Source organism: Meles meles, unplaced genomic scaffold (assembly GCF_922984935.1).
Source record: "Meles meles unplaced genomic scaffold, mMelMel3.1 paternal haplotype, whole genome shotgun sequence".
Taxonomy (NCBI): Eukaryota; Metazoa; Chordata; class Mammalia; order Carnivora; family Mustelidae; genus Meles; species Meles meles.
Window position 1 is genome coordinate 240696 of NW_025721609.1, and position 19699 is coordinate 260394.

General features: G+C 47.9%; 1 pseudogene; it reads right to left on the reverse strand.

Moving 5' to 3' along the window:
- Window positions 1-243: 243 nt before the first annotated feature.
- Window positions 244-6037, reverse strand: LOC123936578 (annotated as a pseudogene).
- Window positions 6038-19699: the final 13662 nt, after the last annotated feature.

Below are 19699 nucleotides of genomic sequence, written 5' to 3' on the forward strand. Positions count from 1 at the left end.
TTGTTCACTTTGTCATGGAAATGGAAGTTGTGTGAGGAAGGGGGTGGAGGTGGACCCCGAGGTCACTGGCCCTCCAAGGTCCCGTTCCTTCTGGAAGCCAAAGCAGGCACTCAGGGAGAGAAAACCCTGATCTTCCCCGCCCCCCCGCCAAGCAGGGTACACACAAAGTCCAGCACCACTCATGAGAAAAAATCCAAACATATATTTTTGGGAAACAATAAAAATTGTGGCATGGGGAAGGCATTAGCACACAGAAGATGTGCTAATGTGAGAAAAAATGGGCTTTCTTTGCATATACTAGATTTTTTCTTGAAGGAAGTCTTTCTGACCAGGAAAGATGTGAAGCAGTCTCTGCCTGATAGGTTGAGACATATTTTCGAAGACTGCATGTAGGATAATGGTGAAGTCTACCTGAGACAACTGCCACCATCGGCTGGTGCTGGCTGTGTCTGCCTGGGGGACCCAGGTCCCTGGGGAAGCTTTCCCATTCGCCATTCCTCTCTCTGGTCAGCTGGCTCTTGCTAGGGCAGCTATGACCCTTGGGGGTACCTTGCTGATTGGAGGCTCTCCCTCCCATCACTCTCTTCTGGTCTGTGGAGGCGAAATCCCTGTGGGGGCAAGAATGCCTGTGTACTGGGGCCTGCAATTCCTTGTGCAGATATATCTCTGAAGCCCGAATTCCTTGGTGGAGTCCCAATTTTTCCACCAGCATTTGTCCCACAGCTGTCACGATCGTCTGAGCTTTGGCAGCCCTGTTGTCCATAACCGATCTGCTTCTGACTGACACCCAGCTCTGGCCAGGAGCCGGTGCAGGCTTGCCTTTTTGAAGGGGGCCTTCCAGTCCTTTGCTTTTTTTATTGGGATTAAGGCACTGCAGAAAATTTTTCATCCTTTGTCTAAAGTGGCTTTCCGGAAAAACATGTCCCTTTTCTGGTGGCATGAGCAGGAGGTATTTGCTCCCAAGGCTCTCTCCTGATCCTCGGACCTAGGGAGGGTGGCCTATCTCACTAGCTTGGGAAGCTCTGATTTCCAACAGTTCTGCACACCTGTCTTCATTCTCTTCTGGTTTGGGTCTCTTCTGGTCCTTTCTCTTATCAGTGGTCTCACTGTTGCTCTGGCTGTCACTTGGTTCCTCAACCTTTGGTCCACAGGGCTCTTGCTGCCCTTCACTGCTCGATCCACCTGAGCTAAGGTTATGTGACACTGGGGAAGCTGGTGTCTCTCCACTGGCACGTTCTGTTTGGGAAAAGGATGGTGACTCTTGAGTGGTCAAGCTGTCTGCAGCAAGGACAGCATTAGTGTGAGAGTCTGGCAGGAGCACACTGGTGCCACTGTCTTCAACAAGCACACAAGTGGCAAAGTCTGGAAGGAGGATGTCACTGGGAGAATCTTGAGGAAGCACACCAGTGGTATGGCCTTCAGGCTGATTCTCCAACTCTCTCTTCTCTTGGAGCTCAACCTTACTAACCTTTGTTTTAAGGCTTACCTCCTCTGGATCTCGAGAAACCAACACTGTAGATGGTGAGGGGCTTTTCCTAGCACCTGGATATCCTGATCTCCTCAGATCCACATAAATGGCTGGTTTGTTGGCCAGCCCACTTGGTCTTAAGACAACTTTCCAAGCAGGGGCCTTCTTGGCCTCCATCACCTCTATGGCCCCCTCAGACCTTGGAGTTTGGGACTTGAGCTTCATCTTCTGTGTTGCTACCATGTCTGGTGAGGCCTGACCCCCTCTCCCCTCTTTTAGCTCATTCCTGGCCATTGCTAAACTTGGACTTGGTTCCAGGTTGTCTTTCTTGGCCCCCATAAAAGTCTTGCTGTACAGAGTTCTGTTTCAGAGGCTGGGAATGGAGGCCTAAGAAGGTGATCTGCACTCCTGTCTTGATAAAGACGTCTCTGAGGACTGATGGCCATCACCAGGTGAAGTCCCTCCCAGGGCCTGCTGGATTTGCTCACATATGGGTGAGGGAACTGGCAGGGAACTCCCTGAAGTGGTGTCAGACTTTTCAGTTATACCTTTCTCTCCTGGGTGAGGCTGAGGTGGTTTCCCCAAGAACTTGGAAAATTTGGCTTTTGAGGGGGCCCCAGGTACAAAGGTGGCTGAGCACGGAAAGGGGGACTGGGGAAAGGGCAAGTGTTGAACTTCACGTAGTTTGAGATCTATGGGCTCAACAGTTTGGAGAGGTAGGTCCCACTTACACCTCACTTGAAAACTTATGATGTGTGTTTCCAGATTCTGCTGAGTGTTAGGACAAAGGAAGGACATCTCATGGGTGGTGTTTACACAGGTCTTCCGATCCTTCAAGGGTGCTAGATTTCTGATAGCCTTGTGGGGTTGGGACTTGGGAAAAGCATGGCTGACCACAAACCAGGATCAACGCACAGTCACAGGAACCAGACCTTTACTGATCTGTCCCAATTTCCTGTGCAAATGAACCTTTAAAGTTTTTTCTAGATGTTTCTTATCTGGCCCCTGGCTAAGTATTTTCTTGGATCACCCTCCAAGGCCCTTATCAAGGGTCTTCCAAACTCCTCAAAGTTGGTTCCCAGAACTTTCACTGGGAACCTAGCTGAGATCCTGGAGAGACCTGTTGGCGTCCTCTTCAGATACTGCCGTAGACCCTTACCAAAGTTGTTCTCTAGTTGGAATCTTGCTTGATACTTCCTGTGGTATCTGGACCTGGTCCTCCATGTAGCTTGGCTGCTTTTGCCTTTAAACACAAAGAGCCTTGAGAGCTCCTGCTCTCTCTGTGCCTGACTCACCCACAGGGATTCATTCTGAGGCCACCTCAGTTCCAGAGACAGCTGAACCTTGTGGGGCAAGCTGCTTTGCTGTTAATCCCTGCTCAGCTTCCTCTGAAGCTGTGGCTTCTGGATATTAAAGATGACAAAGTCCCCTTGAAAGGTGGAGCCTGATATGTGGGCCTGAGAGGCCTGGTGGTCCTCCAGAAGCTTGGGAGGGACTTGGCTAAAGAATTTTGGAGATCTTTTCTCCATAGTGGGTAAAGTCTTCCCCCTCCCTTGTTGCTTTGGAAACAAGGGCCATTCCAGATGTTGCATTTTAGTTGGGATGAAATATCGTGTCTTATTCTGTGATGCAGCACAAGATACTCCACTGCTCCTCCTCTGGGATGGGAGAGAAGGTGGTCTTATTGGGACAGATAGTGCAAGGGGGACCTGGGGCTGGGGCAAGTTTAGCTTTAAGGGTTGGGGTTGGATCTCACGGTGGAGCAATGGTGGGGCATGGGAAAGCTGTGAAGATATTTGATCCTGGTTTATAACTGGCAAACAATTAGAGGTCCCATTGAATAAAACAGAGGGAGCCTGTAGTGGAGAAGAGTGAGTAGAGAACAACGCAGTGGCCACCAGCGACTCACTGTGCAGAGAGGGAGACCCCAGAAGAGCTGGCTGTGTTTCCATTGCAAGTGGTCTTCCAAGACCTTGGGAGATGAGAACGGGTGAGGTTGGGCCAGTGGCTCTGCTTTGTTTTTCATGTTCCAGAAGGATGGCGGGGTGGTGGTGTTCTGCCCAGCACCCAGCAGCTTCCACAGAGTCCCCCAGAAGCTCACGTGGTCGTCTGGGCACCACTGTTTGAAAACTGACCCAAACTTTTCTTTCTCATTCCAACTCTTCAGTTCTACCCTTTTGCTGATTAGTAGTTCAAGGAGCTTCTGGACATCCGGATTGACAAATGAAGGGTTATGAGTCTCTATCTGTCTGTTAGTAAGGCCACCCCAGAACGAGGCATCTGGTGGGTGGCAGGAGATGTGTTCATGCTGGCACTTGTGCTGTAATTTGCCAGGCAAGAACAAGGACTTGGTACTTTCCCACCACCAGGAAAAGGATAAAATGGGGTAGCTGGCATGGCCAAGGCCTGCGATGGCTGGAATGAGAGAGGCCCAGTAGGAATTATCTGGAAAAAAGTTCTTTCTCACTATGTCTGGTGGGATGTTTTTTAAGTTAGTTTGCTCTTCTTGAGGTCTTGCTGGCAGGGTGGAAGCCAGAGGCTGAGGGGGCCCTGTCAGCAGAGCACGAGCAGGTGATGAGGCCACAGTGGGAGCAGCGTCTTCCACAGGCTCCCCGCATTGCTGACGGGCTCCAGCTGGTGCACCTCGGTGCACCTGCCCAGGGGCTGCTTGCCATAAGGACTGGAGAACGACCACCTGGTCAGGGACCCTTGACAGGTGGCTGTGGGAAACAGGAGGCATGAGCTGCCCCTGCAGCAGCCCGGGGCCGGGAGGGGACCCCACGGCCCTCCATGCCCCACACACAAGTCACAATGTTCCTGCTTGCCCTCAGCCTGGGGCTTTGGTCACAATCTGTCCCACGGCTCCTCCCAGCCCACTGAACAGCCCCAGAGGCCATTTCCCACAGTGCAGGGTCCACACCATAGACTCAGGGAGACCCACCCAGGGGAGACGGGGGCAGATTCTTTACCTTTGCAGAAGGGAGAATAGGTCCTGAAACTCTTCCAGATCATATAGGCAATCTCTGAAAACTGGAAAGAGGAGACCGTGTCACAGTGGAAGAAGGGGCCCAGTGGTCTTAGAGGAGGCTGTGTACAATGTCCCTTTAGGGGAGACCTTTGGGGGATTAGACTCGGGAGCCCCAAACAGCACTGTTCAAGGCCACGTGCCTGCACGGTGATTACAGGGGTCATGATGGGGGATCATGTCTTTGTCTTTTCCAAAGTGCTTCCTCGTTCTTGACCTTGCTGGGGGAGGAAGGATCATGTGGCCTCACAGAAGAATCTGAGTGGAGTTGAACAGCTTGTCCACAGCGGGAATGGGAGGTTCCTCCCCCAGTCTAGGCCCTGGGGCCCCTGCTGGGCGACACCGGTTTCCAGCCCCTCAGGGCTTTGTTCTGGCGCACAATCTGGGAAGCTTCCAGTTTCCCCTCTTCCTCCCAGGAGCCCCCCCACCCAGGGCTCTGTTTCCTGAGGGATGCGCTCAGGCCCTGGTGTCCTGGAGACAGTGGGACTGCCGCGTCAGAGTTGGGAGCACAGTATAACTGGGGCCCCCAGGGGTGAGTGGCGGATGCTCACCTTTCAGAGTCTGGCTTTTCTGGCTTCTGTTGCTCCTTCTCCGTGGCTCTGCTTGGTACTGAGATATAAGAACACGGAGGCTGAGACCCCCACCCCAGCAGCAGGTGCTCGCTGCTCATGAGTAGTGTGACTTCCTACATTTAACTAAAGGGGGGTGGACTGTGATTTTCTTTAGTTTTACTCATTTCCTTTTTAAATGGATACAAATGTTTCCAGTTTTCCTTCTTTGAAGAATGTACAGAAGTATATTCTATGTGAGAAGTTTGCCACTGTTCCTCTTCTCAAGAAACACACACAATCCCAGACCTAGTGGCGCAGCTGGACTTTTTCACATAGGACCCCACTTTCCAAGGCCAGAGCCCCACTCTAGCTGCTGCTTGAGAACTCCTGGGCTCAGTACTTCCCTCAATCAGCCCCGAAAGGGGAACATTCACCTGAAACACCTGTCCTGGGACAGTGGCTGGTGACCCGGTGCTCAGGGGCCTGACCTCCGCTAGCGAGGCAGCTTTTAGCCTCTGGTCCTCGGCCACCGGTCACTGTGTTCGGGGCACTGTCCTGGACCCCTCCACCACACCTGAACTCTGGCCCAAGATCTTTGGGAAGAAATCTTCGTGTCCCTATAACCCCTGCCAAGTCTGGCTTGTCCTGGATGGATGGTGGTCTACTCTCTCCTGAGAATACCCGTTCTATTCTCTCCCTTTTCAGGAGTCTCTCCAGTGACTCAGAAAAGTGGAAAGAATAATAGAAAAGAAGATAGAATCACACTCTGCTGGGTCTGGGCCGAGGGTTCCTTACCTTCCTGCTCTTCCTGTGTTTCTTGCCTGGTGGTGAGGATGAATCAGGCTGGAAATAGGAAAGCAAGAAGACAAAGAGCCCCAGTCCACACACGAAGGCAAGGATGCCATTAACTGCCCAGATAGTGGGACTGGAGCTCAGCCAACCATCAATAAAGAAATCCTGAGCAAAGAGATAATTATCCATCTCTTTCCTCATCAGACATTCGTGTCCAATCGCACTGCTGCCCTCAGGCAACTGAGCCCTGAGAGTTAGTGACCGATCGCACATACTGCCTTCAGGCAACTGAGCCCTGGGTGTGGAGGTGCAGACACAAGCTCCAGGCCCACATCAAAGAGCTATTGTCTGGTCACAAAGGGCTCCTGAGAAAGGAGAAGGGGACAGAAGAGAACCAGCCCCTCCCCCCCACCCTGTGGCTCCATCCCTCTGCCCTCCCAGGCCTCCAAATTCCTCCCCTCAGCAGACACCAATCTCTTCTCTGTATCTATGAATCTGAGTTTCTTTTGTTCTTTTTTCAATTCTACATACAAGTGAACCACATGGTATTTGTCTTTCTTTTATTTTATTTAACATAGTATTCTCAAGGTTCTCCACATTATCACGACCATCACCATTTCATTATTTTTTATGGATGAATAGTATTGCTGTGTGTTATATCTTTATCCATTCACCCCAGTATACAAGATTCATTTAAGACTGATGTTTTCTTATTGACTTTCTCTGTGGATGACTTTTCCATTGATGTAAACTGTTGAAGTTCTATACTGTGGGGAACCACATGTTTAATATTTTTGATGTCACGACCTTTTTAAAATATAAATCTTTTAACTAATTATTGTAGTTTTAGTTAAACATACTATTTTTGTCTTCACTCTAGCTTTATAAGTGATTTACCCACTACCTCTGCTGTACATATACTGTATGTTGCGTTTGCCTTTAAGATTTTATTTTTATGTATTTTTTTGTTAATTATGTCATTACTTTTAGTTTAAATAAGTCCCTTCAACATCTCTTATAAGGTCAGTTTAGTGGTAATAAAATACTTTAGTTGTTTATTTAAATAACTCTTTTTTTAACTTATTTATTTTTATTTATTTATTTATTTATTTTTAATTTTTTTATTTATTTTTTTTATTTTTATTTATTTAGATAACTCTTAATCTCTCTATTAACTCCGAATGAAAACCTTGCTGTGGAGCACTCTTGGTTGCATGTTTTTCTTTTTACATCCTGGAAAGAAAGGCAGGTTGCAGTCAGCCAGCATTTTTTTCTTGTTCCTAAAAACTTATTTTGTGAGGACCTCTATGAGGGCCTGGTTAGCCAGAGGAACTTACTTACAAACCCCGGATATAGGGGTGAGCCAGACAATATGGAGACATCCAAACAGTGGGGCATGCATATATTTACTGTGGTGAATTGAAATTCAATTGGTCACCTGTATTGCCCACAGAGCATGACTGTGCTGTTTTCCCTGTGTGTTGCAATCTCATTGGCCACCTGTGTGTGGGACAGGCTCAACCACCTCTATAAAGGTTAGTCTGTGAGGCTGGGTGGGGGGTAGTAGTAGTAGTCATTGGGGTAGTCATTGGGGTAGTCGTCGGCCTCATCGGGATTGTCGTCTGGGGAGCGGTGTCATCCAGAGAGGCATCGTCTGGAGTGGCGTCATCCGGGGAGCAGCATCATCTGGGGAGTGGCCTTGTCCGGGGAGCAGCCTCGTCCAGGGTGTGGCCTCATCAGGTCATCGTCATTGCCTCTTCATAAGAGATGGCCCCTACCAGTCGGTTTGGTTTTCGATGCTTGGTGCGAAATAAAGCTTTGCTTGACTTTCTCTTTGCATCAGTCTCATTCCTTTGATCACGGAACCTAACACTGAGGGCTCGCCCGGGATCAAACAACAAGCACTGAGCCAGCATCAGAATTTCTGGGAGAAGCCTCCGGAGGTAAGATCTTGGTATCTTGTCTGTCTGACTGGTTGCAGAGCTCCAGAGTGTAGCCCACCGGGGGAGAAGCTGGATGTAGCCATGCTCCCCAGGGCTGGAGTGGATGCGGGGATGCCCCATCCCTCTGCTGGTAAATCAATGGAGGGTTGAAGTGGGTGGTCACCAGGGGTTCGAGTCCCCCTGGGTGGTCAGGGGGTTCAAGTCCTCCTGGATGGTCACCAGGGAGTTAAAGTCCCCCTGGATGGTCAGGGGGTTCGAGTTACCCTGGGCGGTCAGGAGGTTTGAATCCCCCCTGGATGGTCAGGGGGTTCGAGTCCTCCTGGGCAGTCACCAAGTAGTTCAAGTCCCCCTGGATGGCCAGAGGGTTTGAGTACCCCTTGGCGGTCACCAGGGGGTTCAAGTCCCTCTGGATGGTCAGGGCGTTCGAGTCCCCCTAGGCGGTAATGGGGTTCGAGTCCCCCTGGATGGTCAGGGAGTTCGAGTCCTCCTGGATGTTCAGGCGGTTCTGGTCCCCCTAGGCAGTCCCCGGGTCTTTAAAATTACCCTAGGCCGTCAGGGGGTTTGAGTCCCCCTAGGCAGTCAGGAGATAAAGAAAGTCCCCACCAGTGGCAGGTTCTGGGTAAGGATCACTGGGCCTGCAGTTGTTTTTGCCTTGTTTTTTTGTTGTCTGTTGTCTGGTTTGTTGGGGACCAAGAAAGTCCCCACAAGCAGCAGTCTCTGGATGGGGATCACTGGGCCTGTGGTTGTCTTTGCTTGTTTTTTATTTTTTTTTGTTTTTGTTTTTGTTTTTGTTTTTGTTTTGTCTGTTGTATTGTTTGTTATATTTGGAGAAATGGGACAAGCAGGGAGTAAGGGACCTGTGACACCCCTAGGTCTTGTTCTCAAACATTTCAAGGATTTTCAAGGTAAAGCCATCCAGTCAGGAGACAAGGTTTAAGCAGGAAAACTAAAAACACTCCGCCAATTAGAGTGGCCCACATTTTCCACAGGGTGGCCGCCAGAAGGAACATTTGCCTAGGCTCAGATCTATTCCACCCTGAGTCTTTGATCTACATTGAGACCAATACCAAACATTGGCGATATCTGATAGAAGAGCCACCGTCATGGCTCAAGTCCCACCTTCCCCCTGCTAATGAAACTATCTCTCTCCCTCTAAGGCAGATCAGAGCACCAAAACCAGAACAGACAGATGAAGGGGACAGGGGAAGAAGACCATACTACCTCCATCAGATGTGGAGGATGTGGAATTTCCCCCCTTTATCTGTCCCCTAAACCTGACTCTTGGTCCCAAGACGGCCTTATCAGTCCACCTCAACGTGGTCAGGGACTGCCTACAGGACCACCAAGCAGAGAGACCACCCTGATCTTTCCCTTTCCTCTATCCCCCTCATCCTCCCTTTACCTCACCAGTACTGTCTGCACCAATGCTGCCTCTCCGTGAAGTTGCTCTACCAGAGGGGAGAGGGAGACCCCACCTAACCTATATCCCTTTTTCCTCTTCTGACATGTATAACTGGAAGACCCAACACAAATTCTTTTCTGTCCACCCTCAGGATTTAATTAGTCTCTTAGAGACTGTTTTTCTTACCCACCAACCTACCTGGGTGGATATTCAACAGCTTCTTATGCCTCTCTTTAATGCGGAAGAGAGGGATAGCATCAAGCGAGAAACCCATAAGGTGATAAGCGAGAGATTAGACAGGGACCTCAATCCCTGCCAAATGGAGGACTACTGCCCGAGGAAACCACCGACTGGGATCCAAACTCCGATGAAGGCAATGAAAGCTTATGTTTCTACCACCAGGCTCTACTGGGAGGCCTCCATGCAGCTGCAAGGAGACCCATAAATTTATCTAAAATTAGTACAGTGGCTCAAGGTAAGAATGAGTCTCCAGGAGCTTTCCTAGAAAGGCTTGTTGAAGCCTATAAAATGTATAGCCCAATCGACCCCGAGGCACCCGAAAATCAGAGGGCAATGAATCTTGCGTTTGTTAGTCAGTCAGCCCCAGATATAAGGAGGAAACTTCAGAAAATTGAAGGATTTGAAGGGAATAATCTGACTGAATCAGTGGGAATAGCAGACAAGGTGTTTAACAACAGGGATGCACAAAAGGATGAAAAACAGACAAAAAAAAAACTGGTTAAGGTTTTGGCATTACATGAGTTAGGGAGAAGACAGGTAGGGGATACTAAATGGAAGGAAAAGCCTAAGCACAGAGAAGGCAGGCGGGAAGACTTAGATTCAGATCAGTGCGCTTACTGTAAGGAAAAAGGACATTGGTCCAGGGAGTGCGCCAAAAGGAAGACAGCAGTGCTTGCCACCAGAGACTGAAGGGGCCATGGTTTGGAGCCCCTCCCTGAACCTCGAGTAGAAACGGAAGTGGAGGGGAAATCAATTGATACTTTGGTGGACAAGGGAGCCCAATTTTTATCATTACTTAAACCTATGGGAAAACTATCTGGAGAAGAAGTCTGGGTACAAGGAGCAAATGGCACAGAGAGACATAAATAGACAACAGAAGGAACATTAAATTTGGCCTCAGGAGTAGTTAAACATCAATTTTGGTCCTCCCTAATGCCCCATATAACTTGATGGGAGAGATCTCCACAAGTTATGAGCTGGCATTCAGTTCTCGGAAGGAGACATGACTGTAACCTTGAGATAACCCACTGTACAGGTGCTTACGGCAGCAGTAGATGAATACCTCCTTTAAGAGCCAGCCTCAAAACCAGAGGAGATAAAGGGGGGGGAGCCTTCTCCAAACCCTACAGGTCGAGTTTCCCAAGGCCTGGGCATAAGGGAAGCCCCCTGGCTTAGCCAGGGGAAAACCTCCAGTGGTGGTGCAATTAAAGGCGATGACTATGACTGTTCGCCTTTGGCAGTACCCCCTCCCCTGGGGAGCAAAGGAAGGGTTCAGAAAAGACATTAACCCCCTTCGAGGAGATGGGATCCTAGTTCCTTGCAAATCTCCATGGAACACACCTTTGCTGCCCGTCAAAAATGCCGAGACTGGGGAGTACCGGCCTGTTCAGGATTTGCGGGAAGTTAAATGGGTTGAAGATATCCACCCAATGGTGCCTAACCCCTATACCCTACTCTCCCTCATAGGCCCCAAAAGAACTGTGTATACCATCTTAGATCTCAAGGATGCATTTTTCTGCATATCTTTAGCAAGGGAATCTCAGCCCCTTTTTGCTTTTGAGTGGTCCGACCCACAGAAAGGGTTTCAAGGCCAACTCACCTGGACAAGACTTCCCCAAGGATTCAAGAATTCACTCACCATTTTTGACAAGGCCCTACACGAGGATTTGTGTGAGTACAGAACCTCCAACCCAGAAGTCACTCTGTTACTGTTGATGACTTGCTAGTAGCCGCTGAGGACTATGAGTCATGTTCGTGGGGGATGAGAGCTCTCTTACAGACTCTGCAGGAAAAAGGGTATCGGGTGTCAGCAAAGAAAGGACAGCTATCTCAGAGCCATGCCACTTGTCTAGACTTTGATCTCCACAAGGGAGTGTGTTCACTGTCTGAGTCCAGGAAACAAGTGATCACCCAAAACCCCCGCCCCATCGCGTCCCGACAAGTGAGAGAGTTTCTTGGGATGGTGTGTTACTGTAGGCTGGGGATACTGTGGTTTGCAGAGATTGCCTGACCTCTCTACGAACTGGCAAAATGGGGGCTCACTATGATAGAGTGGACAGCTGAGGCTGAAGGAGCATTTCAGGAATTACAAACAGCCTTACTGAGTGCCCCAACATTGGTCATCACAGATGTTACTAAGCCCTTCCATGTTTATGTGGATGAGAAAGCCGGGGTGGCCAATGGAGATTTGACTCAAACTCTGGGGCCTTGGCAGAGGCCAGTAGCCTATCTCCAGCAAGAAACTAGATCCAGTAGCAGCTGGTTCCCCCCTTGCCTCCACATAATTGCTGCCAAGACCCTCCTGGTCAAGGTGCAAGTAAATTGACTTTGGGTCATAACCACCACACACGCTATTGAGGGCCTTCTCCAGACTCCACCAAACCGATGGATGACGAACGCCTGAGGGACAGGGTATCAGGCCCTCCTCCTCAATGAACCAAGAGTGACCTTCTGGCCGACAGAGGTGCTAAATCCAGCCATGCTGCTACCAGAGGAGCTGGCTGACCACCCACATGACTGCGGGGATGTCCTAACCTAAGTTGCAGGAATAAGGACTGATCTAAGAGACATTCCCCTCCCGGATCCCGAGATGACTCTCTTCACAGATGGGAGTAGCTACACGGTCAATGGAAAGAGGTATGCAGGGGCTGCAATAGTTTCTCCTGAGCAGAAACTCTGGACAGCAGCCCTGCCACATGGAACTTCAGTACAAAAAGCAGAACTGATTGCACTCACTAAGGCACTGCAGATAGCCAAAGGGAAAACCGCCAACATCTAAATGGACAGCAGGTATGCCTTTGCTACTCTCCATATACATGGGGCTGTTTATAAAGAAAGGGGTCTATTAACAGCAGAAGGAAAAGGAATTAAAAACAGAGGAGAAATATTGGCTCTCCTCCAGGCTATTTGGGACCCAAAAGAGGTGGCCGTTATGCATTGCCCTGGACACCAAAAGGGGACTGATCTGATTTCAAAAGGAAACCAATTAGCAGGTCAAGCCACAAAGCAAGCAGCCCAAGAAACAGTGCAAGAACTGGTTACACTCCCAGGTCCAGCCCTACCAGAAAAACCAAACTATTCAGAAGAAGATTTAAAGTATTTACAGAAATGGGCTAAACAGGACTATGAAGGGGACTGGGCTAAGACTGAAGCAGGAAAAAATAATTCTTCCTCGAAGACTAGGCAAAAGTTAGTAGACCAGACACTTCAGGCTACTCATTTGGGGATATGCAAACTCAAGGAGCTTATAGGCAAGCAGTTCCAGGTTTCTAAATTAGGGCGTATGGTTCAAGATGTAGTTGATAGATGTGCTCAATGCCAGGCAGTTAATGTGGGAAGAACTAAAATGGGAAGAGGGAAAAGAGAAATAGGTAAGGAACCAGGAATTTATTGGTAAATAGATTTTACAGAAATGAAACCTGGAAAATATGGGCACAAGTATATGTTAGTTTTTGTAGATACATTTTCAGGCTGGGTAGAGGTTTTTCCACCAAACATGAGACAGCAGGAGTGGTAGCCAAAAAGCTACTAAAAGAAATAATTCCTAGGCTTGGCTGCCTCTCGCAATTGGGTCAGACAATGGCCCTGCATTTGTGAGTTCAGTCTCACAGGCACTGGCCAAGGCCATGGGCACTAATTGGAAACTACAAGTGCCTATCGGCCCCAGAGTTCTGGGCGAGTAGAGAGAATGAACTGGACTCTTAAAGAGACCTTGACAAAACTAATTCTGGAGACTGGCAGTGAATGGATGGATCTCCTTCCTTTCGCCCTCCTCATGGCATGATGTACTCCCTATTTAAACAAGGTGACTCCATTTGAAATAATGTTTGGGAGACCCCCCTCCCCCCGCTCTGTCCTCGGCTACAAGAGGTTGCCCTAGCAGAAATGACTGATCAGTCTGTACTCTAGTCACTGCAGGAATTACAGTCTGTCTTTAAAAAAGCCCACACAGGGATGCAGACTGTCCATACTGGAACAGAGACAGAGGTGGAACCACATCCTTACCAACCTGGGGACTTGGTTTGGGTACGTTGCTATCAGGTGGGAAACTAGGAACCTCACTGGAAGGGACCATTTACTGTCATCCTGACCACCCCCATGGCAGTAATAGTAGAAGGCATTAGGGCCTGGATTCATGCAGGTCACATCAAATGAGCTGAGGACGAGGACGCCCCCCCAGAGATGGAAGCCACAGCCGACGGACCCCACTGATGGTGGGCTAAAGCTAAGACTAAAAAAACTGTGAGTTTATTGTTGCTCATGTTGTTACCTGTTTATGTAAAATATAGGCAGGAAATTAGATGAATGGAATTAGGAAAAATGCAAAAGGTTATACAAAGCATTGAATGGCTAAATCATCAGCTGACTGTGCACTACTGTTACTTTTTGGCCCCTATGTTATAAACGCCCTAATGTCATTTGTACAAAAGAAAATTAGAGTGATAAAAATGTTAGTCTTACATGCTCAATATAACCCCTTACAACAGGAGAACATAGAATTGGCTGAAAAGTCAAGGATTTGACTAATTTCCAAGGAAAAGGTGTAATGTGAGGGCGTGTATGAGGGCCTGGTTAGCCAGAGGACCTTACTTGCAAACCCCAGATATAGGAGCGGGCCAGGCCAGATGGAGACATCCAATCAGTGGGGTGCACATATATGTACTGTGGTGAATTAAAATTCAATTGGTCACCCGTATTGCCGACCGAGTATGACTGTGCTGTTTTCCCTGTGTGTTGCAATCTCATTGGCCACCTGTGTGTGGGACAGGCTCAACCACCTATAAAGGTTGGTCTGTGAGACTGGATGGGGAGAGTAGTAGTAGTCATTGGGGGTAGTATTTGGAATAGTCGTTGGGGTAGTCGTCGGTCTTGTCGGGATTGGCGTCCAGGGAGTGGCATCATCCAGAGTGGTGCCATCCAGAGTGGCCTCGTCTGGGGAGCAGCCTTGTTGGGGTCATCATCGTAACCTCTTCGTAAGAGATGGCCCCTACTGGTCGGTTTGGTTTTCAATGCTTGGCGTGAAATAAAGCTTTGTTTGACTTTCGCTTTGCATCAGTCTCATTCCTTTGATCACAGACCCTAACAATTTGTTTTGAAGAGGGATGAAAGAGAGAAACTGAAGCAGACTGAGCAGGGAGCCCAAGGTGGGGCTCAACCCCACAACCCTGACATCATGACCTAAGCAGAAACCAAAAGTTGGACACTTAACCAATTGTGCTACCGAGGTGCCTCCCTCAGCACTCTGAATACGTCATGCTGCTCTCTTCTGGCCTGTGAAACGTGTGCTGAATGATCTGCTGGTAGCCTACTGAGTACACTTCCCTGCACGTAAAAAAACAGCTGTTCTGCTGCTGTTTTGTTTTTTTTTTTATTGTGACATCCATGATGAAATTTATTACACTGTTAGTATTTTATTGTTTAATTATGCCAGAATAGCTTAGGGAGGTAATTACATTTTTTTTTTTTTTGGTATGAACAATTCTAAATTTATTTATTTTTTCAATGTAACAGTATTCATTGTTTTTGCACAACACCCAGTGCTCCATGCAACTCGTGCCTTCCCTATTACCCACCACCTGGTTCCCCCAACCTCCCACCCCCGCCCCTTCAAAACCCCCCAGGTTGTTTCTCAGAGTCCATAGTCTCTCATGGTTCGCCTCCCCTTCCAATTTCCCCCAACTTCCTTCTCCTCTCCATCTCCCAATGTCCTCCATGTCATTTGTTATGCTCCACAAATAAGTGAAACCATATGATACTTGACTCTCTCTGCTTGACTTATTTCACTCAGCAGAATCACCTCTAGTCCCGTCCATGTTGCTACAAAAGTTGGGTATTCATCCTTTTTCCCCCCCAGGGGTACAGGTCTGTGAATCACCAGGTTTACACACTTCACAGCACTCACGATAGCACATACCCTCCCCAGTGTCCATAAATCCCTCCCCCTCTCCCAACCCCACCTTCCCCCGCAACCCCCAGTTTGTTTTGTGAGATTAAAAGTCATTTATGGTTTGTCTCCCTCCCAATCCCATCTTGTTTCATTTATTCTTTTCCTATGCTGCTGTTTTTTATCATTAATTTTGACACTCAAATTATAATGTGGCTTGGTGTTGGGGTCTTTGAGGTGTTTTTATTTGTTTGTTTATTTTTCTGATTTGAATATCCCAGTGTGGTGTTTTCTTCCCCAGGTTATGAAAGTTTTCACCCATGATTTTTTCAAATAAATTTTCTGCACCTTCCTGTTGCTCCTCTCCCTTGAGGAAGACACAAAGAAAAGGAAAAATGTTCCATGCTCCTGGATTGGAAGAATAAATATTGTGAAAATGTCTATGCTACCTAAAGCAATCTACACATTTAATGCAATCCCTATCAAAATACCATCCATTTTTTTAAAAGAAATGGCACAAATAATCCTAAAATTTATATGGAACCAGAAAAGACCTCGAATAGCCAAAGTAATATTGAAAAATAAAGCCAAAGTTGGTGGCCTCACAAATACGGACTTCAAGCTCTATTATAAAGCTGTCATCATCAAGACAGCATGGTACTGGCACAAAAACAGACGTCTAGATCAGTGGAACAGAATAGAGAGCTCAGAAATAGACCCTCAACTCTATGGTCAACTAATCTTCGACAAAGCAGGAAAGAATGTCCAATGGAAAAAAGACAGCCTCTTCAATAAATGGTGCTGGGAAAATTGGACAGCCACATGCAGAAAAATGAAATTGGACCACTTCCTTACACCACACACGAAAATAGACTCCAAATGGATGAAGGACCTCAATGTGAGAAAGGAATCCATCAAAATCCTTGAGGAGAACACAGGCAGCAACCTCTTCGACCTCAGCCGCAGCAACATCTTCCTAGGAACAACGGCAAAGGCAAGGGAAGCAAGGGCAAAATGAACTATTGGAATTTCATCAAGATCAAAAGCTTTTGCACAGCAAAGGAAACAGTTAACAAAACCAAAAGACAACTGACAGAATGGGAGAAGATATTTGCAAACGACACATCAGATAAAGGGCTAATATCCAAAGTCTATAAGGAACTTAGCAAACTCAACACCCAAAGAACAAACAATCCAATCAAGAAATGGGCAGAGGACATGAACAGACATTTCTGCAAAGAAGACATCCAGATGGCCAACAGACACATGAAAAAGTGCTCCACGTCACTCGGCATCAGGGAAATACAAATCAAAACCACAATGAGATATCACCTCACACCAGTCAGAATGGCTAAAATGAACAAATCAGGAAATGACAGATGCAGGCGAGGATGCGGAGAAAGGGGAACCCTCCTCCACTGTTGGTGGGAATGCAAGCTGGTGCAACCACTCTGGAAAACAGCATGGAGGTTCCTCAAAATGTTGAAAATAGCACTACCCTATGACCCAGCAATTGCACTACTGGGTATTTACCCTAAAGATACAAACGCAGTGATCCGAAGGGGCACGTGTACCCGAATGTTTATAGCAGCAATGTCTACAATAGCCCAACTATGGAAAGAACCTAGATGTCCATCGACAGATGAATGGATCAAGAAGATGTGGTATATATACACAATGGAATTCTATGCAGCCATCAAAAGAAATGAAATCTTGCCATTTGCGACGACATGGATGGAACTAGAGGGTATCATGCTTAGTGAAATAAGTCAAACTGAGAAAGACAACTATCATATGATCTCCCTGATATGAGGACATGGAGATGCAACATGGGGGGTTAGGGGATAGGAGAAGAATAAATGAAACAAGATGGGATGGGAGACAAACCATAAATGACTCTTAATCTCACAAAACATACTGGGGGTTGCTGGGGGGAGGTGGGGTTGGGAGAGCGGCAGGGGGTTATGGACATTGGGGAGGGTATGTGCTATTGTGAGTGCTGTGAAGTGTGTAAACCTGGCGATTCACAGACCTGTACCCCTGGGGATAAAAATACATTATATGTTTATAAAAAATAATTGGAAGGGAGGCGAACCATAAGAGACTATGGACTCTGAAAAACAACCTGAGGGTTTTTGAGGGTCAGGGGTAGGAGGTTGGGGGAACAGGTGGTGGGTAATAGGGAGGGCACGTTTTGCATGGAGCACTGGGTGTTGTGCAAAAACAATGAATACTGTTATGCTGAAAAAATAAATAAATTAAAACTAAAAAAAACCCACAACGATTTCAGATTTACAAAAAGAAAAAAAAAAAAAAGAATTCACCAACCATTGTGCTCGCTTTGGCAGCACATATACTAAGAATTCACCCACCATTTTTGAAGAGGCCCTACACAAGGATTTGCATGACTACAGAACCTCCAACCTGGGAGTCAATCTGTTACAGTATGTTGATGACTTGTTAGTAGCCGCTGAAGACTATGAGTCATGTTTGCAGGGGATGAGAGCTCTCTTACAGACTCTGCAGGAAAAAGGGTATCAGGTGTCAGCAAAGACAGCACAGCTCTGTCAGAGCCATGCCATATATCTAAGCTTTGATCTCCACAAGGGAGTGCATTCACTGTCTGAGTCCAGGAAACAGGTGATCACCCTATATCCCTGCCTTCCCACCTCCCGACAAATGAGGGAGTTTCTTGGAAGGTGGGCTACTGTAGGCTGTGGATACTGCGGTTTGCAGAGATTGCCCAACCTCCCTACAAACTGGCAAAAGGGGGGGCTCACTATGATAGAGTGGACAGCTGAGGCAAAGATCATTTCTGGAATTACAAACAGCTGTACTGAGTGCCCCAGCACTGGCCATCCCAGATGTTATCAAGTCCTTCCACTTGTATGTGGATGAAAAAGCAAGGGTGGCCAAAGGAATTTTGACTCAGATCTAGGGACTTGGCAAAGGCCAGTTGCCTATCTTAGCAAGAAACTAGATCCAGTAGTGGCTGGGTTCCCCTTTGGCTCTGCATAATTGCTGCCACGGCCCTCCTGGTCAAGATGCAAGTAAATTGACTTTGGGTCAAAATGTCATCATAACCACCACACACGCTATCAAGGGCCTTCTCCGGACTCCACCAGACTGATGGATGACAAATGCCTGAGTGATGGGGTATCAGGCCCTCCTCCTCAACGAACCAAGAGTGGCCTTCTGGCCCCTGGCTGCCGCTTCCTGTCCACGACAACGGGAGAAGAATTAGGCACAAACAAGTCAGCTTCAAGAGATTGGGAGTAGGGCGTAACAGTCGAAAAGACTGCGGCCACGAACAACTGCACAGTCTCACTTTTATTAGATTGAAACAATAGTCAACAGAAGAATTGATGAAGGTCAAACACTAGTCACATGTCTTGTGGACAACAAGCAAGGGGGAGGATAAAGTTTATAGCTAACCAAGCACACTCAAAGGACCCATCTAAAAGACAACGGGTGCTTTGGGAAGACAAAGTAACGATAAAGGAAAAGGGAAGCAGGTGGTATTTCGTTCCACCCTGAGCTGATCCGGCATTCCCAGGTGGTTGGCTTCCCTGAAGCAGGCGGCATTCTGCCCTGGGTGGGCCAGGCCTTCCTGGCTGCCTGGCTTCTGTGAAGGGGCAGTGTTCTTCCCTGAGCGAGCAAGGCATCCCCTGCTGCCCAGCTTCTGTGAAGGGGCGGCGTTCCGCCCTGAGTGAGCCGGGCATCCCCAGCTGCCCAGCTTCACGGTCTTATATCGTCCTTCTCGCCAAAGACCTGTTTCCAGTATATGTTTTTCTTAAGGCCACATCTAAATGTGCTTGGCAACTAGTAAAATCCTCCAGGGGCTATAATTTAAGCAACAGATTGTTCCGAGGGGCAGTAGCACCTGGCAGTGCTAAATCCAGCCACGCTGCTGCCAGAGGAGCTGGCTGACCATCCACATGACTGCGGGGAGGTCCTAACCCAAGTTATAGGAATAAGGTCGGATCTCAGAGACATTCCCCTCCCGGATGCCGAGATGACTCTCTTCACAGATGGGAGTAGCTACATGGTCAATGGAAAGGGGTATGCGGGGGTTGTGGTAGTTTCTCCTGAGCAGAAACTCTGGACAGCAGCCTTGCAACATGGAACTTTGGTGCAAAAAGCGGAACTGATTCCACTCATTAAGGCACTGCAGATGGCCAAAGGTAAAACCTCCAACATCTATACGTACAGAAGGTATGCCTTTGCTACTCTCCATATACATGGGGCTATTTATAAAGAAAGGGGTCTATTAACAGCAGAAGTAAAAAGAATAAAAAACAGAGGAGAAATATTGGCTCTCCTCCAGGCTATTTGGCTCAAAAGAGGTGGCTGTTATGCATTGCCCAGGACACCAAAAGGGGACTGATCGGATT